The sequence below is a fragment of the Phascolarctos cinereus genome, unplaced genomic scaffold (genome assembly GCF_003287225.1).
Source record: "Phascolarctos cinereus isolate Bilbo 61053 unplaced genomic scaffold, phaCin_HiC Scaffold_2;HRSCAF=192, whole genome shotgun sequence".
NCBI classification, from domain to species: Eukaryota; Metazoa; Chordata; class Mammalia; order Diprotodontia; family Phascolarctidae; genus Phascolarctos; species Phascolarctos cinereus.
This window is the reverse complement of record NW_027555625.1, coordinates 68,608,220-68,626,250: the sequence shown is the minus strand read 5'-3', so window position 1 is coordinate 68,626,250 and position 18,031 is coordinate 68,608,220. Positions and strand designations below refer to the sequence as shown.

Here is an 18,031-nt window from a genome sequence, read left to right as displayed (position 1 = left end):
TGGATTTCTCAGAAGGCTGTCTGAAGCCCTATTACATTCTCGATCCAAATCTCCCTGTTTTACTCTGCCTGCTCTCTTGTGTTTAAATTTTATTTCTGTACTGATGACCCCTAAATCCACAGATAAAGAAGTAACCTCCTGATCTTCAGTCTCCTTTGTCAGTTATCTTCTGGAAATTTCATCCTTCAAGTCTTATAGGCATTTCAAACTTAACATAGATAAAATGGAATTATTTCCCATCCTAAGCATGACACTCTGGCAAGCTTCTGTATTTTTACAAATGGTACCACCATTCTTCCAGTCATCAATGTTTATATCTCAGAGGAAATGTTACTCCTCCCTCCCTCATACCCTTTATAAACAACAGTTTGTTTAATCCCACAGTTTCTTCCTTCCCAACTACTCTTGAATTTCTCTCCTTCTCTCTGCAAACATGGCTAGCACACTTTCTAGGTCCTCATCGTCAATGATCTCTCCTACTATAATAGCTTTTTAACTATTTGCCCTGTTTCTTAGTGTCTTAATTTTACAATCCATCTTCCAAAAAGTTGCCAAGAAAAACTTCCTATGACACAGTTTGACTAAATCACTTTCTTGACCGTAAACAATTATTTCTGTAATCTAGAGATATACAAGATATAAACCACTCACCACAACATGTGACACACTTCACAGTCTCCTAACTGGAGACTAATATCCAGCCTTATTTTATACTACTTTTCTTAAAAAATTTATCATTCCATTCAAATAGTCCTATTGTACAATTCTCTTGAACTATAATCTTCTACCTCAAGATCTTTGCATAGGCTGACTCCATTCTGTAATGCACTTCTTTCTCATCTCTGCATCTCAAAAGCCTTGTGTTTTTACTTCAAGATTCAGCTCAGGTACCACCTCCTCTTGGAAGATTCCCATCATCTCCCCATAGTTGTTATAATCATCCCTTCCTAATCCCTTTTCTTTCCAAGCAGATTATATTTTTTTAAAATGGATTGTTTTGTCTTTGTCTTCTCATTCAAAAACCTATCGCATTGGGGTACGTAACACAAAATATTGCATGTTAGTCATTCAAGAAAATGTATTATGTATTGAATATATTATGTATACCTGACACTGTGTTAGAGATACACACTCAAAAGTGGTTGGGGGAAATCCCTGTTTTCAAAGAGCTTATGTTCTATCAAGAAAGATGACATGTAAATAGCTAAATTCACATGAGATACAGAGAGAATAGATAAAGGGAAACCTTCAGAGTGGGAAGAATTAACAAGTAGAGGTCAGGAAGGGCATTATCCTAGCATAACCTTCCACATAACAAGTTTATAATGAATGTTTGTAATTGTTGAACTGCAGAAGTGTAGATTATAGGTACAATTTAGGACCAGGTTCAGATTAAAGCACAGTGTCATCTTTTGCTAACTCCCAAAACAACCCATCACCAGCACTATGTTTACTCTATTTTTTGAAATTATTATTATTTTGGGATATTATTAATCATTATTGATTATATTTGAAATAAAATTAATATGATAATCTTAACCCTCCATGGCTGAAATTTTTCTATCTAAATGACATTTATCCAACTCTCTTTTATTTTTCCCCTAATAAAATTAATGATTTAATTTGTCTTCCACAGGTTCAAGAACAAGTCATTTTGCCTTTTACTTTCTCTCTCTCTCTCTCTCTCTCTCTCTCTCTCTCTCTCTCTCTCTCTCTCTCTTTCTCTCTCTTTCTTTCTGTCTCTGTCTCTCTGTGTCTCTCTCCCTCTTCTTCCCTTTCAGCAGATATATATAGATAGATAGATATAGATATAGATATAGATATAGATATAGATATAGATATAGATATAGATATAGATATAGATATAGATACATTTTGTGTGTACATATGTATGTACACATACACATGCTATATATTATATTCATAAACATATGTATACATATACATATATAGATAGGCATATGTATGTATTTATCTCTATCATCTATCTATCTACCTATCTATCTACCTTTCTATCTATCTATCTTGAAAGCTTCCCAATTTGAGCTAATTCCTGATTGAATTTGTCTCCATCTTTTGATGGAAATTTTTGCTATCTTTCAAGGTAATTACAAATGTACAAGTGAGCTACTTTCCATTTTTCAAGCTATTTCAAGCTATTTTCAAGCTGTGACCTAGTACCATGCAGGTATTTTGTTGTAAGTGGACAGGAGGTCTGCCATGACAGAGAAAAAATATGACCTCATAATAATAGGCAAGATGTCCTCTCCTGATGCCCAGTTTTTTAAAAACTATATTCTGCTTCTATCCTGGTAAATTTGTGTCTAACTGCCTTTTATTGTATCTCTATTTTGACTTTTAGCTTCCTGGAAAGGGGAATGAGAAGATACAATTTTTTCCTTATATAACTCTATATAGAAAAAGAGGATTAAAAGGTGGTGCCAGTAGACATGAATTGATATATGTCAGTTTCTCTTTTCTCTTTTGTAGAGCACCATTTTTATAGTGTACTGCTATTTAGTCATTTTTTTCATTGATTCACTCCGCAAATCTTTATTGTATGACCTCTAAGTGATAAGCATGCCAATATTTGAAAAGGAAAGAAAAGAAAGAGAGACCAGAGAATGAGAAAATTTGAAGAGCAAAGGAACAGAGAACTTCTGACTATAAGACTAAAACCAGCTGGAAGTGACCTGAGAATACAGAAGCTTAGAAGGCAGAATTTTGACTGTGGAGGGAAACTTAGAACCTAGCATGCATGAATAAATTCAATATGAAATAATTCAATAATTTTAAAAGCATTTATGTGTGCAAGGCACTGTGGGTAGTATGATGGCAATGAAAAGCAGTCCCTGTGTTATTTGCATTAATATGTTGCCATATTTATGTATGTCATTTTCCTACTTTTTCCTTCCTAACTTTACATTATTGAATATAATTATAATCCAATGGGTGTTATGATGAAGAATAGTTCTCCAAAGGGAGGTATTAGTTAGATTTATGATTAGAAAATGTTGAAGAAAAAATATTTTTGCTCTGTTCAATGAAGAACTGAACTAGAAGTCAGGAGGAATAGTAGACTTGTTCAATAATGTCAAACTCATCTTCACCCAGTATGAGGTTTTCTTGGCATAGATACTGGAGTAGTTTGTGATTTTCTTTTCCAGCATATTAGGCAAGTAGAGGTTAAGTGACTTAACCAGAATAACACAGGAGTGAGTGTCTGAGGCTAAATTTGGATTCTAGTATTTATGACCTCAAAACCAGGGCTCTATCCACTTAGCCACCTAGCTACCTCCAAAGAAAACAGAGGTTAAGTGACTTGCCCAGGGTTAAACAGCTAGTAAATGTCTTAGGTCAGATTTGAACTCAGGTCTTATTGACTTCAGACCTAGAAATCTATCCTCTGAGCCATCTAGCTGCCTCATGTGAGAATATATAGTGTCAATAGGAAATACAAGAAGAAGAAGAAGCATGTTTCAATCCAGCAGGGTGTATATGGTATAGTTTATAGAGGACTAGCATCTCAGGAGTGAGGGTTTGCTGAGTCTTTTTCAAGGCTGTCTATCTTTCTTTGCACCCAATTTCATCCAACTCTCACCTGTGGCTCCAAGAAGCTATAGCATGCCCAGAGGTCAAAATCTGGTAAAAAAAAATCATCTAAAAAAGGCTAAATCAGGTTGAAGGTAAATGACAGGCCTGAAACCCAATGCCAAATCAAGGTTTTGTCTGCCTCATGCATGTGAAGAATTCCCTCAGTGGAATAAGTGGATGAGAACTATTTGGTCCGACAGCAATCAAAGAGCTGCAGTAAACTCTGTGCAGCACTTAGAGCTTAGTCAGACATGCAAGACACTAAAATCACCCATGGTATCCTGAGCCATCAGCAAGTCTGCACTTTCTTCCTGCCACAGGACTTCAATAACTGGAAGCATTCCAAATTGCTCTCCAAAATGATTGGATCAGTTCATAACTCCACCAACAATGCATTTAGTGTACCAAATTTCCCCACATCTTCTCCAACATTCATCATTTTGCTGTTTTGTTTTGACATTTTTCTAATGATTTTCTTGTATCACTCTTATTTCTATTCATAATTTTTCCTCTACTCTCTTCCTTGATTTTCAAAATCAGTGTTGAGGTCTTCCGTGGCCTGAGACCAATTCATATTTTTCTTGGAGGCTTTGGATGTGGGAACTTTTATTTTATTGTCTTCTTCTGAGTTTATTTCGATCTTCCTTGTCACCATGGTACCTTCCTATAGTTAGGTTTTTTTTTCCCATTTTCCAAAGTCAAAAGCTTATGGAAGTGATTGGTGAAAACTAAAAAATAAAGTATATAATTAAAAAAAGGAAAGTGTCAACAGCTTGAGAAAGAAGACATACACACACACAAAATGCTGAAGAAAATAATATCTTAAAAAAAAAAAGACTAGGCCAAATGGTAAAAGAAGTCCAAGAAACTGATAAGGAAAAGAATGCCTTAAAAAACAGAATTGGTCAAATGGAAAAGGAGGCGAAAAATCTCACAGAAGAAAGTAATTCCTTAATAAAAATTACAATGGAGTAAATGGAAGATAATGACTTCATGAGAAATCAAGAAACAATAGAATACAATCAAAAGAATTTTTTAAAAAAGAAGACAATTTGAAATATTTCATTGCAAAAACAACTGACCTGAAAAATAGATCCAGGAGAGATAATTTAAAAATTATTGGACTACATGAAAGCTTTGATCAGAAAAAGAGCCTATTCATCATCTTTCAAGAAATTATCAAAGAAAATTGCCCTGATATTCTAGAAATAGAGAGTAAAATAGAAATTGAAAGAATCCACTAATCATCTACTTAAAGAGATCCCAAAATGGAATATTATAGCCAAATTTGAAAATTCCCAAGTCAAGGAGAAAATATTTCAAGTAGTTAGAAACAATTCAAGTGTTATGGAACTATAGTTAGCATACCACATGATTTATCAGCTTCTACATATAAAGCATTAGAGGATTTGGAATATGATATTCAGGAGGGCAAAGTACCTAGGATTACAACCAAGAATCTCCTAACTAGAAAAACTAAGCATAATCCTTCAGGGGGGATAATGGTAATTCAATGAGATAAAGGACTTTCAAGCATTCTTGAGAAAAAGATAAGAGCTGAATAGAAAATTTGACTTTCAAATACAAGACAGAAGAGAATCTAAAAGGTAAAACAATGAAAGGGAAATCGTAAGGTACTTAATAAGTTTAAATTATTTACATTCCCACATGGGAAGATGATATTTTAAGTCATATGTCCTTTCTCGTTATTAGGGTATTTAGAAAGAATATATATGGAAAGAGGGAACAGGTGTGATTTGAATATGAAGGAATCATGTTTAAAAATAAAATTAATGGTTGTGAGAGAAATGTACTAGGAGAAAGAGAAAGGGTGAGGTAGTGCAGGGTAAGTCATCTCACATAAAAGAGGCAAGAAAAAAATGTTACAGTGAAGGGGAAGAGGGGTGGAGAGGAGGGGGAGTGAGTGAACCGTACTCTCATCAGAATTGTCTCAAAGAGGGAATAACATATACAAACTCAATTGGGTATAAAAATCTGTCTTATACTTCACGAAAGTACGAGGGGAAGGGGAAAAGAGAAGAAGGGGTGATAGAAGGGAAGGCAAATGGCGAAGGGGATAGTCAGAAGAAAAACACTTTTGAGGAGGTACTGGGTGAAAACAGAGACAGAATACAATAATAGGGTGGTTAGAATGAAGGGAAATATTAGCAATAGTAACCATGAAAAAAAATGAAGCAAGTTTCTATGATAAGGGGCTCATTCTCAAACATATAGAGAAATGAATGATTTTTTAAAGGGCCATTCTCCAACAATAAATGATCAAAAGATATGATCAATTTTCAGATAAAGTAATCAAAGCCTTCTATGGTCATATGGGGAAAAATACTCTAAATCATTGTTGGTTGGAGAAATGCAAATTAAAACAATTCTAAGGAACTACTTTATATCTGTTATATTGGCTAATGGGACAAAATAGGTAAATGACAAATGCTGGCAGGGATGTGTCAAAAATGAGACATTAATGCACTGTTTTGACATGATTTTACCATTCTATAGAGCAATTTGGAACTACGCCCAAAAGATTATAAAACCATGTATATACACCCTTTGACCTAGCAATACCAGTGCTAGAGCTGTATCCCAAAAGAGACAAAAAATAAAAATGAAAACTACTTATATGTACAAAAACATTCACAGCAGCTCTCTTCTGGTGGTAAAGAATTAAAAATTGAGGGGATGTCCATCAATTCGGGAATAGCTGAACAAGTTGTAGTATGAAATTATGATGGAATATGATTGTATTATAAGAAATGAGGAGGAGGATGCTCTCAGAAAAACCTGGAAAGACTTGCATGGGCTGATGTAAAGTGAAATATCCTGTGTACAAAGTAACAGCAATATTGTAAGATGATCAGTTATGAATGTCTTAGCTATTCTCAGTAATAAAATAATCCAAGATAACTCTGAAAGACTCATAATGAAAAATGCTATCCATCCTTATAGACAGAATTGATAGTGTCTGAATACAGATTGAAATACACTTTTGTTTAATTTTGTTTTTCTTAATTTTTTATCTATAGTCTCTTTCATAACATACCTATTATGGTTATGTTTTGCATGATTACACACATATAACCTATATTGAATTGCTTGCCTTCTCAATTTACATGTAACTGGGGAAAAATAAAATACTAAATAATACCTAAAATTTTATATAATATATATATATATATATATATATATATATATATATATATATATATATATGTACACACACACATATTTATATAGCTTCTTGTCCATCTAGAAGGTGAAGGCTTTGAACCCATGTTATAAAAAAAAGGAAACCTACAAGAAAGAAGAACAGACATCACCCATATCATGGTCCTTCTCAAAAATAAAGGTTAAACATGTGCCTGGAAAGGTGGTAAGTGCTGGTAATACTAATGTAAGCAGAAAGGTATTCCTTGACCTCAAATAGCTTATATTGTAGTTGTGGATATCAACCAAAAAGAATGAGAAGAATTTCTCTGTGTTGGGTCATGGTGGAGCAATTTTGGAGAGTTTAGAATAAAGCCCAGAAAGAAATGAAGAGATAGTTGGCTTTGATAGCCTTCTTAAAATGGAGGTTTGAGAAGAACTACCCAATCATAGAAAAAGGCCACAGGAGCAAAGGGTGATTCCAGCATCAGAAGACTATAGATATAAATCTATTATGCTTCTGTTGGCCATAAATTCCACTCAAATTTTGTTTAACTCTTTTTTTAGAGTTTCTAGAGGTCATCAGCATCCTAATAATAGCCCACAGTTCTAAAGTAGTTTCAGGCTAAACAATGCCTCCCAAAAGGTATGAGGGACAAAATGTTGCTAATTCTTTTATTATTGAGAAAACTAAAGACATTAAACAACTCCTCTAAGATTGTATTACTAGTAAATGGCTGAAAAGGGATTTGTATTTACATTTCTTGACTCCTAATCTAGTCTACTATACGTTGTCAGACAATGTCTTTACAAAGGTAAGAGTAGAAACTTCTTGTTAAGATAGCACCACAAAATGTTATAAACAACTCATCTCCTTTCAGTTTATCTAGGCAAATATTTAAAAAGACAGCAAATGAACATTAAAGTCAAATGAAGCATGAGTCAACACCTCTTTCCAGTCTAGGAATGCAGCAGAGAATTTTGTGGCATCTCAGCAGGGATTTTGGAGGTGAGCGTCCTGAAACACCACGTTCCCTAGTAAACAGAGCCTAAAAAAGGCAGTATTTATTAAGTGCCAACTATGTTTGAGACACTGCTAATTATTATAGTTTTGCAATTATTATAACATTTTGTGTGGGATGCCACTCAAATTTAAAACAACAACAACACAGAGGTATCCAAGATGAAACAGAAAGTTGATTTATTATTATTATTTCAAATCTCAAGACATGGGTGTCCCTCCACCAGCATGTTCTGATGAGGGGAGACAAATACACAGAAACAGAAAACCAGGTTAAATAGCCCTAATGAGTAAATTCCCTCTCCCCCTAGCTGTCTGTAAGCCAGGCCACCATGGCAGAAAGATGGTTTACAACTATTTTGGAAGGTCTGAGAGATTGAATAAACAATGGGGACAGATAATGGAGGGAACTGGAAGGCATCTGAGTAAAGTTCTTTCAAAGGGAGATAAGGGGAGTAGATAAGGAACCTTTTAAGGGTTTTCTGGGGCCAGATTCTTTTTAGGGGCAAAGGCATATCTGAATAAGATTAAAAAATAGGCTAAGGCTTAACAACTAGACAGATTTTTACTACTGATGTGTGGCTCTGAAAAAAAAAACTTACAGAAATTTATACTTAACCCTATCCTACCTTCTGAACCCATTACCAGATTTAGGATAGTTTTATCCCAAACTTTAGTTACACTGAGAAGTGTTCACTGGGACATCCCATTCAATTTGGTCCTCATAAGGATGCTGGGAGATAGGTATGATTATCATCTCCATTTTACAGTTGAGGAGGCAGACAATGGTTAAGTGGCTTGCCCGTAGTCACACAGACTGTAAGTGTTTAAGGTCAAATTTGAACTCAGGTCTTCTGGAGTCTGAACCCAGTGCTCTATCCACTGTATCACCTTGCTGCCTGTTGCAAGAGGCAAAACTAGTTCACAAGAGGACTTCACAGGGAAATTGAGAATCAAAAAACTAGGCATGCACATTAAAGAGACAGAGACCAAGTATTATTGCCTTCTGGAGTCTTCTAAGAGGCCTGAAGCTAAGACGATCTCAAGATATTTACAAGGAACAAAGAAAACCACCAAGAAAGTCACTTAGACAAATGCTTACTATTTGTCAGCCACTAGGCTAAGTTATGGAAATACAAATACTGGCAAAGAATAAGGTTGCTGCCATCAAGGAACTTAGGGAAAGACAATATAAAAAAGGAAACCTAGAAGGGAGTGGGCTGGAAAGAAAGTATGCAAATAGAAGTATGGTAGAAATTCTGGGGATTCAAAAGGGAAACTGAAAAGGAGTGAAGATATGCATGGCCTGATGGCTTTACTTAAAATGAAAGCACTGGGAAGAACCAAGCTATCAGAGAAAGCACCATAGGGTCTGTGTCTATTTCTGGTGAGAGAAGGCCAGGGGCAGGCTGAACTACCAGGATAACTAAATCAAAATTGACAGAGGCCACTTGATGAATGTATAGAGCTATTGATGAGAGTGATAAGAATGTGTCTGGCACCTTTATCCTCAGGCCATCAGAAGACAGAGTTGGGAACATGGCGGAGCTGGGAAGGTGGAAGGTCCTGGGGTTAGTCATAAAACCTAGTAATTGTGGTAGAAAAAGGAGCTTAGGGCTGTGTAATATCACTGGCAACCAGACACTCTATTCAGAATTGTGTATTAAATGTAATATACATTTGAAAATAAGCAAAAATAGACATTTTTAAAAAGGTGGAAGTTCTTCATTGTGTACAGTACTTTGGGCTAAGCTTGAATGTCCTGTGTCACAAAGGGGGCAGAATTGCAAAAATCCCTGGAATGAATATTCCTTCCTAGCTTGGGAAAAGAAGAAATCATAGAATCCAGACTGGAGAGAAATTAATTTTTTTTCCTACTGCAGCAACAATCTATTAAAAATAAAAATCAATCTCTTAATAGGGAATACACAGAGGATGGGGGGGGGGGATGGAGCTTCCACACAGTCAGAAGGGGAAAGGAAGCAGCAGTGGGGATGACATTCTTCTTCACCCTCCTAAAAACCACATCTCTGGGGAGATGTGTGAAGTACCAGCCAAACAGTGTAAATAGCAAATGTTTGTTGTTATTGTTGTTGGTTTGTTTTGCTTAGTTTTATTTTATATTGTGTGCACTTGCTCGGCTAGCTGGATCAATGGGAGGAGGGGACCCAGAGGAGCTATCAAGGGTGGGGAACCTGCAGCCTCAGGTGAAGTCCTTTGACTATATCTAAACTTCACAAAACAAATCCCCTTAATAAAACCTAGTTTAGGTTCTTCCTTCTCTGCTTTATTTCAGCTGGGTACAACTGTTACCTGTTTCTAATTATGCTGTATTAACAGAATCTAATTGATTTCATCTTATTTCCCATAAACATCTGTTGTCCATGTTTTCTTTGTATTTTCTTCTGTTTCTTTTTGGGCGTGAGAGTACAAGATGGCCCGGAAATCTACAAAGGAGAAATAGTCTTTTCTTGCACAGACCTGGGATCCCAACCCTCCAACTCATTGTTATAGGGTTTTCTTCTTTACTTCTGAGGAAATCAACAAGAGATATTCACATGTCAGCTACACTTCCAAGGTAAGAATTACTATGAATTGGGACATTTATGCCTTCTCCACAATCTTCTCTGTAGAACCTTAGCCTAAACCTACTGTAATTCTTACTGTTATGATTTTAACATATTGTCTTCAAGCAGACCCTTGAAGACCATATATTCAAGAATTGCTGGGAAGATCCTTCATCCTTAGGATTAAACTGATATCCTTTAAAGTCTTTTCTACCTCCAAGATTCTAATTATTCTCAGGGCAGTACAACACTCAGATTTTCATCCTATTGGCTCTGATTCTCACAGTTTTATTATTCCCAATCCTTTTTCATTTTATACATGTTATTGAAGGTATCTTTTACAGTATTATGTTCTTTGCACGTATCTTTGTTGGCAATACACAATAGCCTATGCAAAATCCTCATGAATCTTTCCATTGATTTTTGAGAAACCTAATACATTAATGTGTGTTTATGTATTTATGGTTACATATGATCCATAGGTGCATTTATATACCAATAATGTTTTATTTATATGATATGGTTTTAAATCATGGAGAACCTGAATGTTACACGGGCAGCTGAAAAAAAAATTGAAAGAACCATTGAAAGTTTTATTTTATTATATAGAATGAGAGGGATATATGTAACTCATTACCATGTTACTGAAAGTGTATTTGAATTCTCAAAGACAATTTACATAGTTATAGAGACTTTGAGCTATAGGAGCATGAGGAGAACCCCAGGTGATAAAATTGTTGTGAACTAGAGAAAACTAGTTTTACAGATATGACTCAATCCTACCCTGGCTGTATACTAAATGTATCCTAAAATTAATAAATCCACAAAGTGGATATTACCTTCAACTCCTAGTATTCACTGGATGGTACACAGTAAAGCCACTTTTATCCATTCCTTTTTAGGACTTCAGGAATTTTTAGGAATTCCTGTTTTCATTTAGAAAATACCCTCATTTTGCTGGTTCCAACTATATTACTATCATCTTCTATAAATGACTAGCAAGTCTCCAGTTGCTGATGAGATAAATGATCAGGAAAACTATGCATTGATGCTCCCACTTCGTACTTCTCTGTCCCCTTTCCTGTTCCTCGGGCTTATCTGTATGCATTCCACAAAGCACCCCCAACAGCCTTACATTCCAGACCAGATCTTTCCCTCCCCTTTCCCATTCCCCTTGCTTATCTGTATAAATGCAAAGACACTCCAGATTACCTGGTATTCCAGGAATTCCAGAGCTGTACTTCCCCCCCCACCACCACCCCTACCCTTTTCTGCTGCTCTCCTTCCCCCTATCCGGTCAAACTGTATATAGACCAGACGTCTAGACCCACTGGGTACTCTGGCCTCCCATAAGGAACAGAGTCTGCTAGGTATGTCACCCCAATAAATGCCTTTATTTAACTACAAGATAGTCTCAGCAAATTCATTGAAGACACTGTTACCCACATGCTGATTCCTCATCAGTAGTCACAGATAGTTTTAATCCAAAACATTATATAAGTTTGGTAGGGAAAGAAGTAGAGTAACATAGTGAAAGCACACAGAAATTGAAATAAGAAAACTTGGATTCTATTTCTGGTTGCCCCATTTACTAACCGTGTGACCTTGACCAAGTCATTTATTTCTGAGTGTTCATTTCCTCCTCTGTAAAATGGAAATGACAAGATATAAGCTACTTACTTCAAAAGGCTGTTATGAAGAAAGCTCTATATACAAAATAGACACTGAAGTATGCTAGAAATGTAGTAATAGTAGCAGTAGTAGTGGTAGCAGTAGCAGTAACAGTAGTAGCAGTAAAGCAGTAATTATGTTTTCTTCTGTTTTTTATCTTGTTTGTCCTTCATTCTCAAAGACAACAAGTGACATCTTGTAATAGTAGGAGGAGGAGAAGGAAAAGCAGGAGAAGAAGTAGAAGTGGTAGTGGTAGTAGCAGCAGTATAAATGGTGGTGGTGGTAGTGGTAGTAGTGATAGTGGTAGCAGTAGTAGTACTTATTGTTATTAAATTATCTAAAATTTATCTTAATGAATAGATCTTCAATTTGGAATGCTATTTCAGGAAGTGCATCACTGTGTGGATGATTCTTTGGTTTAATATAACACCATCAGTTTGCTACTATTCAATCATTTGAATCAGATATTATTTCATTGATACAGGGAATTTTAATTAAGGAAACTTCTACCAACATAAATTAGCATCTGCTCTGTACCTTATAATCTTAGACAGAAGGATGGGGTCCTTCCTAAAAGGTTAAGTGACTTGCCTAGAGTTGTAAACCCTTTGCATGGCAGAAAAAGGTCTTAAACATAGGCATTCCTGACTGTGAAGCCATCTCTTTAACTGCTATGTCATATCACCTCTGTCAATGAGAATATATCTCCTTTATTCATTGTTTGCACTATGACAGCCCTATGTGCAAGATTTTACATATAGTAGGAGGCACAGTGGACAAAGTCCTGGGCCTAGAGTCAGGATAGACCAGAGTTCAAATCGGTGTGATATTGGGCAATCGTTTAACTTCAGTTTCTTCAACTGCAAAATGGGGATAATTATACAACCTTCCTCTCAGGGCTGTTGTGAAGCTCAAACAAGGTAATATTTATAAAAAAAAGTGCACAATTCCCAGCACATAGTGGGTTCTATATAAATAATAATTTCCTCCATTCTTTTTAATTTGTTGAGTGAGGAGAAGGTAGTGAGGAGATTGTCTAACACTTCCAGCTCTGTCTCCTGTGACTCTATGATCATGACAATGCATGATCCTAATCGATTAATGGATGAACCAGTGAAAATTAGACTTGTCTCACGTGCAGTTACATCCTATTGGGTTTTTTTGTTGTTGTTTCCTTTTCACTCACTATGAAACTCTCATGATTTAATTTTCACTTTGAGGGATCTTGAAATGATTGAGTGACTTGTGGTATTGAACAAGTGAGAGGTGACTATTTTCTGGTGATATTTAAACCTAATTGCTTGAGTCAGGGTTCTAAAACCTTTTCTTGTATAACCAAAGCCCCCGGAGTCCCCTGCTTCTGCCTGCCCCATAGTGCTGGTATCCTTTAACTAGACTCCCTTTTATCAGGGAGTATTGGATGACAGCTTAAAGTTTTGCCCTGAGGTACAGACTATGAATGCAGAAATATCGGTGCCAGCCTCAACTATATTCTTTTGCCAGTTTCAGGAAGTTAGAGGGAGGTGGATTTGTGCTGAGTGTTTAACATGCAGTACCTTCAATCTGCTGTTGCAATCTGATGACTTAAAAACAAAAACAAACAAACAAAAACATCAACAATAAAAATACTCTGCCTACAGGAGTTACTTAACCTGCGGTCTATGGACATTTTAAAAATATATTTTGGTAAGTGTACTTAAATATAAATGGTTTCCTTTTTAAACCTACATATTTTATTTGTTAAAAATAAATTCTGAAAGGGGACCTTATTATAGTATTGACCAAATTTCAAAAGGTACCTGATACAAGAAAGATTAAAAATCCCCTGGTGTATACAGAAATAAGTAATTCTCCCACATTTTCAACACCGAATAATCAAACCAACTTGACTGTACAGAGTGATGGCTGCATCAAGGGAAGATATCTCATCTAACCAACCTATCCCACACTCTATCCATAAAAATAGGTAAGGAATAAGAGACCTAAGAACATTTGTAGGCTAATGGCAAGAAACCCATAAAGAGTATTTTTGTAAAGGATGGAAAGGAAGGAAAGAACAAAGAGGAGCTGAAAAGGAAGGGGAGAGGAAGAGGAGAGGAGAGCAATGGAGGGAATTGGTGACGTCATGGAAATAATTGGTGGAGCAATGTGACTGAGAAGAAAAGGGGTGCTTGGTTCAAGTGTATAAGTGGAGGTGAGAGCTTTATTACAGACTACAACTTCTTCCAGTGAGACTGGTAGATGAGGGGAAGAGAATGAATGAAGGTATGGAGAGGATTTGATAAGAAAAATGGGCTTATTCAAGAAAACCACCTCACATTGACTTAATCTTCATAGGAAGTGAAGAGCTTAGTTCACATGCTGAGAGTAAAGGGCTAAAGAGAATTGTTGAGGGCTTCCAGTACAAAAAGGTTTTTAAGTATGCAGTAGGGTATTAGTGGTAGATAGGTATGAGAATTTCAGTGAAGGAGTTAAAATGTATTTGACTTCAAATCTTATGAATCTATAGGGGGCCAGTGTAGGACAGCTAGCTGGCTAAGTGGATAGAGCTCTGGGCCTGGAGTCAGGAAAAACTGAGTTCAAATCGGCCACTTACTAGCCATGTGCCCCTTGGCAAGTCACTTAACCTTGTTTGCCTCAGTTTTCTCATCTGTAAAATGAGCTGGAGAAGGAAATAACCAATCCAACATCTTTGCAAAAACAAAGTAAAACAAGACTAAACTAAACTAAATTAAACAGAATAAAACAAAAAACAAACAAAAAAAAACAAATCAAGTGGGGTCATGAAGAGTTGGATGTGACCAAATAATGATAAAATAACCAGTCTGTAATTGTGTAATTTCATGTTTTACTTCTGCAGCCCAAGAAAAGGAGTAAAGGAAGGAGGGAGATGGTAGAAGTTACCCAGGCTAGATACTTCCATTGTGCTCATGGTAGAATTTAAAGCGGAAAAAAAGATTCAGTGACAGGGAAGAGGTCATTGGAGTGATTCTTGTTGGGTTGTATTTTTTATTTATTTGTTAAATATTCCCCAATTAAATTTTAATCTGGTTCCTGTGGCACTCAAAAGCATAGAAAGTTTGCCACTCCACAAAATGTAAATGTATAGCAAAATGGATTACAAATCAGAATCCACTAATATGATGATTACAAGAAACACATTTAAGGGTGGAGGCAAGATGGTGGAGTGAAAGCAGTGACTTGCTTGAGCCGTCCCCCAAACCCCTCCAAATACCTATAAAAAATGGCTCTAAACAAATTCTAAAGCAGCAGAACCCACAAAAAGACAGAGTGAAACAAATTTCCAGCCCAAGACAACCTGAATGATTGATCAGAAATGTATTTCACGCTGGGCTGGAAGAGGAGCACAGTGCAGCCTGGGTGTGCAGGCCTAAGTGAACCTAGAGCAGGCCTCAGGGACTGAATCTCTGGCAGCTGTGTCAGTTTCCAGACCCCCCTCAATCCAGGAATGCCAAAGACTTAGAAGGTCAGTGGGAAAAAGTCTGTTTCTGAGGTGCTGAGAGAGAAATATGGGGTCCCAGCTCCAGTGAGAGCATGGCTCTGGGCAGGGCAGGTGCCTCCTGAGCTTCCCGGCCACAGAAAGAGGGGTAATGCAGTGGCTGATCACAAGGGGATTGCAGGGATCTCTTTGCCAGTGCTGAGGCAGGAATCTCTTGCTTTGCCCTTACTTGTATCTGGGTCACAGTTCTGGGGAGCGGTCCTGGGGTGAGGAGCTCTGGCATGGTGCAGCTTGTAGTGGCTGTGGAGAGGAAACCTTCCTCACAGTTCCAGGACAGAAAGGAGTACTTGTGGTCACCAACAGACCACAGCCCAGACTAGGAAAGGAGTAAACACCTCACCCCTTATCATACCACCTTGGAAGAACTGAAAATTTACAGGTCCCTACAAGTATCCCCCGAAGCTTGGGACAGTACATTCTCCACATTGGAAGCAGAATCTTACTTTAAAAAAGAGTTTAGAACTCAAATAATTGGTCAGGATCACGAGCAAGCAGAGCAAAAAGAGTCAGACTATATTATCTTACTTTGGTGACAAAGAAGATCAAAATATACAACCAGAAGCAGACAACAAAGTCAAAGCTCCTACATCCAAAGCTTCCAAGAAAAATATCAATCAGTCCCAGGCCTCAGAAAATCTCAAAAGGGATTTTGAGAAGCAAGTAAGAGAAACAGAGGAAAAACTGGGAAGACAAATGAGAGTGGTGCAAAAAAATTATGAAAAACAAGTCAACAGCTTGCTAAAGGAGACCCAAAAGAAATACTGAAGAAAATAACACCTTAAAAAAAAGGCTAGGCCAGAAGCGCAGGCAAGGGGAGTCACTGCAGTTTCCTGCTTCAACCGTGCTTGAATGGAACCACTGCTCGATTCCCAGCCAGAGCCGCCCTTAGCCACCTGTCCACCTTCACCTCCACTAACCAACACTTCTTCCGTCCTCCAGTTCGAGCAGCAGCCGCCCGCCTCAGCCACCCCTGGCCTTCGCCACCGCTGCCACCCCAGCCACAAGCGCTGCACAGCCACCTCCCTCAGCCTCCTCCTCCTCCTCCTCCTTCTCTTCGCTGCCTCCACCACGTCCCCTTCTCAGGTGTGACAGAACTACCACCAGGACTCGGATGCCCCCATCAAGCGGCAGATCAACCTGGAGCTCTACGCCTCCTGCATCTACCTGTCCATGTCTTACTACTTCCACCGAGATGATGTGGCATTGAAGAACTTTGCCAAATATTTCCTACACCAATCCCATGAGGAGAGGGAGCACGCCGAGAAGCTGATGAAACTGCAAAACCAACGAGGTGGTAGGATCTTCCTGCAAGACATCAAGAAACCACACCGAGATGACTGGCAGAGTGGCCTGAACGCAATGGAGTGTGCTCTGCACTTAGAAAAAAAAGTCAATCAGTCTTCACTGGAATTGCACAAGCTGGCAACTAACAAGAACTACCCCCATTTATGTGATTTCACTGAAACCCACTACCTGGACGAACAGGTAAAGTCCATCAAACAATTGGGTGATCACGTAACCAACCTGCGCATAACGGGGGCACGATTCTGGCATGGCGGAATATCTTTTTGACAAGCACAACCTTGGAGACAGTGACAACGAGAGCTAAGCCACACCTGGCTTCCCCCACACTTGGGAACTGTGGGAGTGACTGCTACTGTCTTTCAGTGCATGCATATTTTGGTTATCTGACCTTTTCATAATCTGTACCAAAAAACTACCACCATTTACATTCCAATAAAGTGACTTGGTACTGATGGAAAAAAAAAAAGCCTAATCCAAATGGCAAAAGAGGTCCAAAAAGCCAATGAGGAGAAGAATGCCCTAAAAAGAAAAATTGGCCAAATGGTAAAGGAAACCCAAAAAGAGTACTGAAGAAAATACTTCCTTAAAAATTAGAACAGAGAAATTGGAAGCTAGTGACTTTATGAGAAATCAAAACACTGTAAAACAAATCCAAAAGAATGAAAAAAATAGAAGACAATGTGAAATATCTCATTGGAAAAACAACTGCCCTGGAAAATAGATCCAGGAGAGAGAATTTAAAAATTATTGCACTATCTGAAAGCCATGATCAAAAAAAGAGTCTAGACATCATCTTTCAAGAAATTATCAAAGAAAATTGCTCTGGTATATTAAAACCAGAGGGCAAAATAGAAATTGAAAGAATCCACTGCTCTCCTCCTGAAAGAGATCCCCAAACGAAAACTCCTAGGAATATTGTAGAAAAATTCCAGAGTTCCCAGGTCAAGGAGAAAATATTACAAGCTACCAGAAAGAAACAATTCAAGTATGGTGGAAATCCAATCATGATAACACAAGATGTAGCAGCTTCTACATTAAAGGACCACAGGGCATGGAATATAATATTCCAGAGGGCAAAGGAGATAGGATTACAACCAAGAATCACCTACCCAGTAAAACTGAGTATAATCCTTCAGGGGAAAAAATGGTCTTTCAGTGAATTAGAGGACTTTCAAGGTTTCTTGATGAAAA

The 18,031-nt window shown here is 37.4% G+C and overlaps 1 pseudogene; it reads left to right on the top strand.

The window, feature by feature from the left end:
• Positions 1-16,384: 16,384 nt before the first annotated feature.
• Positions 16,385-17,306, top strand: LOC110192137 (ferritin heavy chain pseudogene; annotated as a pseudogene).
• The last annotated feature ends 725 nt before the right edge of the window (positions 17,307-18,031 follow it).